Source organism: Colobus angolensis, unplaced genomic scaffold (genome assembly GCF_000951035.1).
Source record: "Colobus angolensis palliatus isolate OR3802 unplaced genomic scaffold, Cang.pa_1.0 Scaffold179, whole genome shotgun sequence".
Classification (NCBI taxonomy): Eukaryota; Metazoa; Chordata; class Mammalia; order Primates; family Cercopithecidae; genus Colobus; species Colobus angolensis.
In genome coordinates, this window is record NW_012114921.1 from 6026655 (window position 1) to 6037319 (window position 10665).

The following is a 10665-nucleotide window of genomic DNA, read 5'->3' on the forward strand; positions in this document are numbered from 1 at the left end:
GCTACGAGGAGGCACAGCAAAGCGGCGCCCCAGTTCCTTCTGCATGGAATAAATGACCCCTTCTAGGCTTGGACAGTCACCTTTAGGGTTTTACTCCCTGAAAAATAAGGGCTGGTAGGACTTGACTTACGCAGCCCCTCCCCCACCGCGGAATATTCTGTAACTTGGGAAGTGAAAAACAACCGGGAAAGGAGATTTATAGTTATTTTATGTTCATTAATCCGTTTGAAAAGACATGATTGTTGTAGTCTTCGCTATCCTATTTCAACAATACACATTACTGGGAATGTTTTGGAAGAATACTTGAGAAGTAGTGGGTTGTGAGCAACGTCCTTGGTTTTTAAACCTCTTGGATAATTGTTCTACTCATACAAAAACTGAGCAGTGAAGGGAAGGGTTAGTTCTGTGGCTACTAATAAAAATTCGGATTAGTTAGTCTTGACTTTAAGAATTGCTCTTGAGAAAAATCTTTAATTTTGTCTCCTACATTTGTGGGTTCTCTTTCAACTCTGTCAGGAAAAAGTAGGAATTATCAGTACAGATACCTCATCTCTTACCTTGTGGCTTCATCCACTTCTTGTGTGACGTTGATCAGGTCACTTCCAGCCTTAAAAGCTCCAGAAGTTTGGTTTTATGCCCCAAAACGGGCAGGTAGCAAGCACCGACTCAGCTTTCAAGAGTCCACTGAAGAATTCCCACACTGTGAAGTCTTTGCTGGCCTCCATCCTGTCCCTCCTCTCAGACAGAACTGACTTTTTCCCATTGGCCCAGTGGGATTTCTACCACAGTACTTACAACATTTTGGTTCCTATTTGGAAAATTCTAAATCAGGTGCGTATAACCCCCACCCCCGCCACCTCAGCTAGAAACTATGCCTTTCAAAAAGGGTTTTGGGAACATTGACGCTGAAAACTTCCCATACTTTCCCTGAAGCTTATCCATACGCTTAACTACATGAACTCATGTGTCTGCCTTGGTAAATTTGCTTCAGTCAATTCATTTACCCAACATTACTGGAGTTTTTGGAGAGCTACTATGTTTCAGGCCTATTGCTAAGGCTATGGGGATTCAGTCTATTAAGATATTCCGTGTCTTCGAAGAGCTCAAAGTCTAATGGGTGAGGTAGACAAGTAAACAATGAAGGTCTGCCCTAATCTCTGGGGGACTCCAGTTGTACAGGTAGTAGTGTGCAATAACTGAGGCTGCTGGACCTGTTTTACAAGTCTTCTCTTGGCCACAGTGAGTCCTGCAGGGAAGGTGACCTGCCTCATCCATAAGAGGGCATTTGGTAAAAAGCTTGTTCAGTTCAATTCAATATACATTTACTAAGCGCATGTTTTGAGTCCCTGTGCTAGGTTTGAAGGAAGCAGTGCCTCAAAGGAAGGTACTGTGCATCCAGAAAGATTTCTGTGAAACAAAACCTTACCACATCAACGCCCCCTACCCCTGACTCTTCATATTCTGAAGATAAATTTCAGACTAACATGGAATAAGAAACTCTCAGGGATCAGACCACAGCCTGCCTTTGCAGCCTCACTTTCTGTGGCTCCCCTGCCACTCTCATCTTCGCTTTTGCATATTCTGTTTTCTTCCTGGATGCTTCCCTTCCACCCTTTACCTGCCTGTGGAGGTGTCCTTGTTGGGCCTCTGCGATGCAGTCCCTTAGTCTCTCCTTTTCCTGCATAGAATGACTTGCTCTTCCATCCTCTGGCTCATATACATACCACTCTTATGGTCTTCTATAGCACTCTATTGTAATTACTTGAGTTTGTGCCTTTTTTCGGTAGCCTGTGAATTTCTTTAATAAGCCCTTTAAATGATTCTGATGCTTGCTAAAGTTTGAGAACCACAGGGTTAAAAGATCTGCTCTTGATAAAATCCAGCACCCTGCCAGCTCCCGCTGTCCCCTGTTTTTCTTCCATAGCACTCACTGCTTGACATCATCCCATCCCATCCCATCCCACCCCACTCTTGCCAATAGAATGAAAGCTTCCTGAGACTGGGAAGTTTTGTCATTTTGGTCATTGCTTTAATCCTAGTGCCTAGAATAGTGACTGCATATAGCAGGCACTCAAGTATTTATTGAATGAATAATATAAGATGATTCAATCCTATGTATTGCTAGCTGCTACATTGGGGTTTTACTAAAGAACAGTTCTCAGAATGAATAGGAATCATGGTCCAATATGCGAATCCAAGGGGATTCTAACATTTTTGGGGGATTCATTTTAGGTTGAGCTTTTCCCTTCTACATCTATGTGTCTCCAGCCAAAGCCTGCAAGAATTTTTAGCCTAGTCTTTTGTTTGTTTTAACCACCACCTGAAAACTGCTGTTGCAATATCGCAAGCCAGGATTGTTTCCTGGGAATTTGCAACTTGGTTTTGCAAGTCTAAATAAGCACTCTTAAGTTTTGAGTCTTTTAACTTAAAACTGTCTCTTCCTGGTCTCCTGTGGTTTTTGTCTTTCTCTAGTGCTCTGTAGGGTCTGTTTGACTCCACACAAAGGTTTCCCTTCCTTGTGAAGCTCTTAAAATGCTTTGTTTCTTTCACTTTCTTACTAGCCCTAAGATACCATACCCAGTTTTCTCCTTTCCTAGCTTCCCTCTGCGAGAGTGACTTCATTTATTCATCCATTTACTATAAAATTATGAGTCCTTCTCCACCATGTGCCAGACCCTGTGCTGGGCAGGATGTTCAGCTATATACAAGAGTGCAGCCCAAGTCTTTAAGGAGCTAGAGATAGTATGACATGATAAGTGCTGAAATGAAGAGATGAAATAGAGCGGTGAAAAAAGGTGGTATATGATCATAAAGGTGGGAGAAAGCTGCCTTTCTATTTGTTTTCCTCAATTTAGGAATGATTTGTCAAACAAGCATCATTTTGACAGGCAGACTTTTAAAAAATTTTAAGAGGTCATGGGCTTTGTTGGGGAAAACGAAAACAAAAATCAAGGTAGAATCAGCAGTTGCCAATTTGAGACATTAATTAATTCTGTTGTTGCTGGTTTTAATGATTTTTGTGATCCCTCTCCATGTTATTTTTCAAAGTGATAACCAGAAAGTGGGAGAAAAATATTTCTTTTTGGCATAGTAAAGAGACAAGTTTAAGGTTATCAAAAGAATACATCTCACTACAGTTTATTGTATATATTTGAAAAGCTAGAAAGGTAATATGCATCTAAAAACAAGAGGCTTTTGACTGTTTATGAAAAGAAATGATAAATGTTTGAAGTGATGAATATGCTAATTATCCTGATTTGATTATTATACATATCAAAATGTCACTATCATATAAACATGTGCAATTATTACATACCAACTAAAAACAAAAGGAAAAATGCATTGATTCAAAATTAATAGTCAGTATATTCAAACTTGAAGATAAAAAATTTAAAAACATTCTCCCACACCAGTATTTCCTCCTCCTGGGTCTTTTTGTATGCCCATTATTAAAAAAAAAAAAAATATATATATATATATATATCTTCACAGATATTGTTTTAATTTCTAAGGGGTAATGTAATTTGTAGTGGGAGAAAATGAAACCCTGGAAAAGTTAGGAGACCTTCTTTAGTGTATGTCACTGCATGACCTTGTAGAAGTAATTTTTATCTCTGTGTTTTGTACCAACTATAAAATGGGGATAGTAATGGTTGCTACGACTAGTTTACAGGATCATGAAGCAATTAAAATAATGACTATAAAGAAATCTTTGAAAAGTATAATTTGCTTGTTAGTTGTTAGGTGGTGGTAAGCTTACTAAAAATGACTTACATTATTGAATACCTGTTCTGTACCAGGCCCTACGTGAGATGTTTAACATGTTCTTTTTAACCCTCAGAATAACCTTATGAGATGATCGTTGGTATCTCTGTATTATAGGTGAGGAAGCCTGAGAGTCATACTAGTAAAGGGAGCTTATTTGAGGTTTTGCTGTAAGTAAGTGGCAGACCAACAGTTCTAGTCCATGTCCACCTGACTCCAGCAGCTATGTGCTATTTTCAGTACACAGGCTGATTTTAATTTTTCTGCACAGAGGATATAGGAATGTTTTGCAAATAAATATATTGCAGTGAGAGTTAAAGTTTCCATTTGGTATTTTTTTTTTTTTTGGTGTATTAGAAGGCTTGGTGAAGACAGATTTACATTCATTTACATTTATCATTCATACAGGAAAAATAATAACATCTTTCCTGGATGTTATTTTGTTCAATCTTCATAACAGCCCTATGAGATAGGTATTCCCATTTTACGAGTTAGGAGGCTGAGGATCATATTAATAGAAGTCTTGGCTTGCTCAGAGGCACATCATTAACAAATGCCTGAATATTGATTTTAAACCACATTTTAAAATTCTAAGTGTAGTACTTTACTTTGCCACTATAACATATAGCCTTTTAAACTCTATCAAACTAAATTTTGGGGCACTAGACATGTCCTTTTAAATTGGTTCCTAATCTCTTTAGCTTCTTCTCCCTAAGAAAACCCTGACTGAAGTCCACAGTTTGAATTAGAAAGGATAATTGCTGATAAAATCCTGTGTCAGGTGGTCATGATGTTGCAGACTTAGAAGATAATACTTCTTTCCTGAAGCTGCCAGATCAGGCTTTATCCAGTATTTGGAATCACTTGTGCCTGAATATTTCCCTGTGCCATCATAAATTTATTAACTTAATGTACTACATTTTTCTACCTTTGTTGTGAGCCTTTTCTTTCATGAATATCTTCTTCTTCTCTCCCATTCTTTTAGTTTTTGAGATGGGGAAAGTCATGTATGTGCTAGGCTTCTCCGGACTATCCCTTCTTGAGGAATACTGTAGTAGTAAGTCTAGAAAGAACCAGAGGTTCATTCATCCCTCATGAGTTTGTGTGGTATTGATTGACTGTAGAATTCATCTAATTCTTAGTTATAAAAAGTCAATTTTGTCTTGACTTTTGTTCCTGGAGTCAGGGTTAGGTAATTTGCATGCAGTGTTGGGAAATCCATTCTTGTTTATGGACTGCTTTCTTTTATTACTTTTCTACTTCCAGCCTTCTCCAATATCTCTTTACCTTTCAGACTGTAAGTACTAACTGAGGCTGGCAAGAGCGTTTTCTCCTTTATAGAATCTGCCTTTTGAATCTTTGGGGATGGCAGATGACAATGACAGTGTATGCATGGCTTCCACCCTCATCTGCCTGCCTATATCTTTAAGGTCCAGCTTTCCTTATTTCCTCCTTGATTCCCACAAAGCTAAGATTGATGTCTTCCTCACTGGAACCCTCGTTCTCATAGTACTTTGTGTATTACTGCACTTTCCAAGGGAGGGTATAAGGAAGAGCACAAAATTTGAAGTTAGACAAAGAGCTACTTGGATATTTATTTAAATCTCTATTTGTTCATTTGGAAGAAATAATACCTAACTTACAGAGTTCTTGTGAAGATTAATACTATATGTAAAAGTGAATTGTAAGATACTGAGCTATATAGATGTTAGGTAGAGTAGTTGTGATTTTATGACTATGATTGTGTATAGCAGTGGTTTTAATTTTGGCTGTGTACTTGAATTACTTGTGAAGATGTAAAAGAGTTGCCTTGGCATCTCTATTTTGAAAGGTTTATGGGTGATTCTTTTTTTTTTTTTTTTTTTTTTTTTTTTGAGGCTGAGTTTCACTCTTGTTGCCCAGGCTGGAGTGCAATGGCACGATCTCGGCTCACTGCAACCTCCGCCTCCCAGGTTCAAGCAATTCTCCTGCCTCAGCCTCCCTAGTAGCTGGGATTACAGGCATGTGCCACCAGGCCCAGCTAATTTTGTATTTTTAGTAGAGACGGGGTTTCTCCATGTTGGTCAGGCTGGTCTCGAACTCCCGACCTCAGGTGATCCACCCGCCTCGGCCTCCCAAAGTGCTGGGATTACAGGCGTGAGCCACTGCGCCCGGCATGGGTGATTCTTATATGCAAAGTTGAGAAGCACTATCTTATATTACAATATTTTGCATAAATGTCTTACGTAAGTATTATATGAAAAGTAGTATTTTTATTGCCATTTTAAGTTCCTTCATTTGCTAAATAAATACTGTGCATCAGTCATTGTCATAGGTTTTGAATAAACAGATGAATCATAGCCTCTACCCTTGAGTTTATAGTTTCCGGGAGAAACAGACATGTGCATAGACAATTACACTACATTGAGACAAAAAATGACAAAAATATGGAGATAAGTGCAAGTGCCATATGAACACAGAGGAAGGGCATCTGCCGCACTTGAAATGGAGGTGGACTGGCAAGCATTCTTAAAGGAGGTGACATCTAAGATGGGTTCTGAAAAATGAGCAGGGGCTAACGAAGCACAGTCAGGGAGGGTTGAGAAGAAAGGGAGATGATGGACCCTCTCGAAAGAGAGAGCAATATGTGAGCAGAAGATTTGAGAGCATGTTTGGGGAGCCCTGTGTAGTTCAGTATGCTTAGAAGATAGGGTGTAAGGTGGGGAGGGGTGAGAGCAGAGAGGAGGCAGGGCCCAGATGATGAAGGGCCTTTTGTATAATGTACAAAATACTTTTACTGATATTATCTGACTTTATTCTTTGGACAATTCTCTGAGTTAGCTAGGACAGCTGTTGTTTTATATTCATTTGATAGAAGAAAACACAAAGAGGTTAATTGACTTTCTGAGGCTACACAGCACAGCTAAGATCTGAAGCCAGGTTCTTTTGATTGTTCATGCTTTTTCTATTACACTATAGCCATCTTAGACCTTTGTGGTGTTGTGGGGATCAGGTAAACTCTGTGGATACATGCACAGCAATTTGTAAGCTGTAACGTGCTAGACTGATGTTGGCTAACTCATTTTACAGATGAGGAAATTTAGGAGCAGAGATATCAAGCTGTCATTTGAAGACTTTTTTTTTCTTTGAGACAGAGTCTTGCTCTGTTGCCCAGGCTGCAGTGCAGTGGTACGATCTCGGCTCACTGCATGCTCCACCTCTCGGGTTCACACCATTCTCCTGCCTCAGCCTCCCGAGTAGCTGGGACTACAGGTGCCCACCACCACGCCCGGCTAATTTTTTGTATTTTTAGTAGAGACAGGGTTCACTAACTTAGTTTCACTGTGTTAGCCAGGATGGTCTCGATCGCCTAACCTCGTGATCCACCCGTCTCAGCCTCCCAAAGTGCTGGGATTACAGGCGTGAGCCACCGCGCCTGGCCTTGAAGACATTTTTAAAAATTATTACTGTGTAACCATAGGAAGTCACTTAACCATCCTGAGACTCAGTTTTCCTTAGCTGTCATATAGATGTGTTGAGTTTGATGCCAACTTCTTAGCTCAAATATTTTCACAGTGATTCTTAACCTTCTCACCTACTCCTTGCCCTCACCCTTTCTCTGTAATACAAAAGGACATAGTCCATCAGTAACAGTATTTCACTATGGAAATAGTTCTCAGTGGGCTAGAAAATTTAAATTTCCAGTTTTGGGGATGGGTGAAGAGGGACTTGGTATAGTTGGAGGGGCTCTTGGTTCTTCAATTACCTGTTGGAGAATTACTATTAATATTTTATTTATTTATTTTTTTGAGACAGGGTCTTGCTCTGTCGTCCAGGTTGGAGTACAGTAGCTCCATCACAGCTCACTGCAGCCCTGCCGTACCAGGAGCAAGCAATCCTCTCACTTTAGTCTCCTAGTAGCTGGGATCACAGGGGCATGCTACCAAGCCCCGCTAATTTTTGTTTTTTTTGTAGAGACAGGGTTTTGCCATGTTGCCCAGGCTGGGCTCAAGTGAACTGCCCACCTCAGCCCTCAGCCTCTCAAGGTGCTGGGATTACAGGCATGATCTACTTTGCCCGGCCCAAGAATTACTATTTTATAACATTCCCTCCCACTTACTTTCTCCTATGGAATTATCTGACCAGTCCAGAGTCTGAGATTTTTTTGGTATCCAGGATACATTTTGCTTAATTTAATAAATTATGTATGTAATTTGTAAAGTAATTTTAAAAAATAAAAACCAGGTGAGCAAAATTAGAAAACCCATCGTGGTACACTTTTGAAAAGTCCAAGTTTCCTGGACTTTCTAGAGATTATATATAAGATTATATATATAATTTTTGTGCCTTACTGTTTTCAAAACCCTTTATATAGAGTCTCATTTAACTTAATTCTGTTCTTAAGGCATATTTTTTATAAATGAACAGAAGTTAAGTGGCATGATTATATAGCTGGGAAGTTACAAACTGGAATCTTTAATTCATATTTTCTGTCTCCACATCTGGTCATCTGCTCCTGATCATTCGGATGCTGCCCTGACCAGTGCCACTTTTTAAAAAATTCTAGGTTCCTAGGGGAATGATAAAATATATTTATAGTTCCCTCTAACTCTTTCAAAAAATCATTTTTTTCCTATCCATTGCTACTTGCTGGATAATTGACTTAGTTGACTATGTGATAAAGGTTCCAGGACAGTTAGGAGTGGCTGCTGAGTATATTGTTCTTCACTCACACACACACACACGCACGCGTGCACACACACACATACTTTCACATATGTGCCAATCCAATACAGCTGGTCCCTGACTTACAGTGGTTCAACTTAACGATTTTTCGACTTTATGATGGTGTCAAAGCAGTATGCATTCAGTAGAAACCATACTTAGAATACCCATCCAGTCACTTTCAGTGCAGTATTTAATAAATTACAGGAGATATTCAGCACTTTATTATAAAATAGGCTCTGTGTTAGATGATTTTGCATAACTGTAGGCTAATGTAAGTGTTCTGAGTTTGTTTAAGGTTGGTTAGGCTAAGCTATGATGTTTGGTATGTTAGGTATATTAAATGCGTTTTTGACTTAAAGTATTTCAGTGTAAGTTGGGTTTATCAGGTTGTAACCTAATTGTAAGTCAAGGAGCATCTGTAAAACTCTATAGTGCTTCTATTTATTCCTTAATTAGACTACATATATTTATTGATTTCTTCCTGTGTGCCAAGCATTGCACTTAGTACTAAGGATACAATCATAAATAATACAGGCATGGTCCTTGTCCTTGCTCTTACAAAGATTACATTCCAGAGGGTAATACAGAGAAAAGTAAGTAGATATACAAGTGCACAGTTGCAGGTTTTGCTAAGTCCTACAAAAGAGATAAAGGACTAATGTAGAGAGTTTTGGAGTGATAAGGGAAAGACCTCATTGAGGAAATGATGCTTTTCAACTGAGATGTGCATGATAAATAGATTTTAGTCATGCAGAAAACATTGAGGGGAAAAAGCATGTCAGGTAGAGGGAACATTTTAAATGCACAAAGACCCTGAGAGTAGGTAAAAGTGTAGAGATGTGCTGCTCAGTATGGTGGCTAGTTAGCCAGTGTGGCTGTTGAGCACACTGGCTGATTCACTTAGCGATGCACTGTAAGTGTAAAATACATACCAGAGTTTGAAGACAATACTGAAAAAATAATGTAAAATAACTCATTAACTTTTTATATTGGTTATATGTTGAATTGTTAATATTTTGAATATATTGGGTTAAAATGTACTTAAAAATTAATTTCACTTTTTTACAAACTTTAAAATATGGCTACTAGAAAATTTAAGATTACATATGTGGTTTGTTTTTAAGGCTAACATTATCTTTCAATTGGATAATGCTGGTTTAGCTCAACATAGAGGAACTAAAAAAAGGGCCATTATGGCTGTTGTATAGGAAGCAAGAGTAAATGGTCTGAGATGAAGTTGGAGTGGTATGAAGAGACCTTTCAGAATGCTACCCTGTGTAATATCCTAGTTAATCCGAAGGGACTGAGGGGATTATCAAGTCTGATTTTATATATTGAGACAGTTAGTAATTGCCAAAGTCTCTCTTCTCTCTAGAGTGCTAGAATGAGGACATGAGCAAGCACTTTTAGCATAGTTTCTTGGGATTAGAATGCTGTATTTCATTGTCAGCTAAAACAAACAAGTAAATGAATATTGATGAAGAATAAATTGATTAATACAGGTTTCCAAGTGGTCTTGAGACTGCCTCTGGGTATCTGTGGTAAGTGGACCCTCTGAAAGACTGAATTTTTGATAAAAATTTTCCTGTAGGCTGACTCTTCTTGAAACTGTTTCATTTTATACTGTATTTCTTTAACTTTATGTATGTTAAAAAATTTAAGTAAAACATTGGCAGGGGAGTATGTGCAGTGAACACCTATATATCTATTATTTAGACTGTGTGGTCTTTTGCAGTTTGCTTTATTGCATGCCTATATATCCCTTGATCCATTCATTAACCTATCTTATTTTGAAGCATTTCGAAATAAGTTGCAGGTATCAGTACACCCTTAAACACTTTAGCATCCATATCATTATTTGCTTACATGGAACTGTACTCTTACTTGATACTCTGTGGCGTTATTTGATGAATATCTGTCTACTCTACTAGACCCTACGCTCCAGAGAATCATTTCTCTTTAAGGCTTGGCACCTTCAAGAGAATGAGTTTTAACATACTACCCGTTTTCTTAAAAGCCCTGCCCCACCCCCCGCATCTTTTTTTTTTTTTTCTCACTGTTGTATCCCCAGTGCCTAACCTATAATAGGCACTCAACAAATATTTTTTGATTGAGTGAGTGAAAGTGGAGCCAGAATTCCAACTGTGGTCCACATGACTTCTTTTTTTTTTTTTTTTTTGAGGCACATGACTT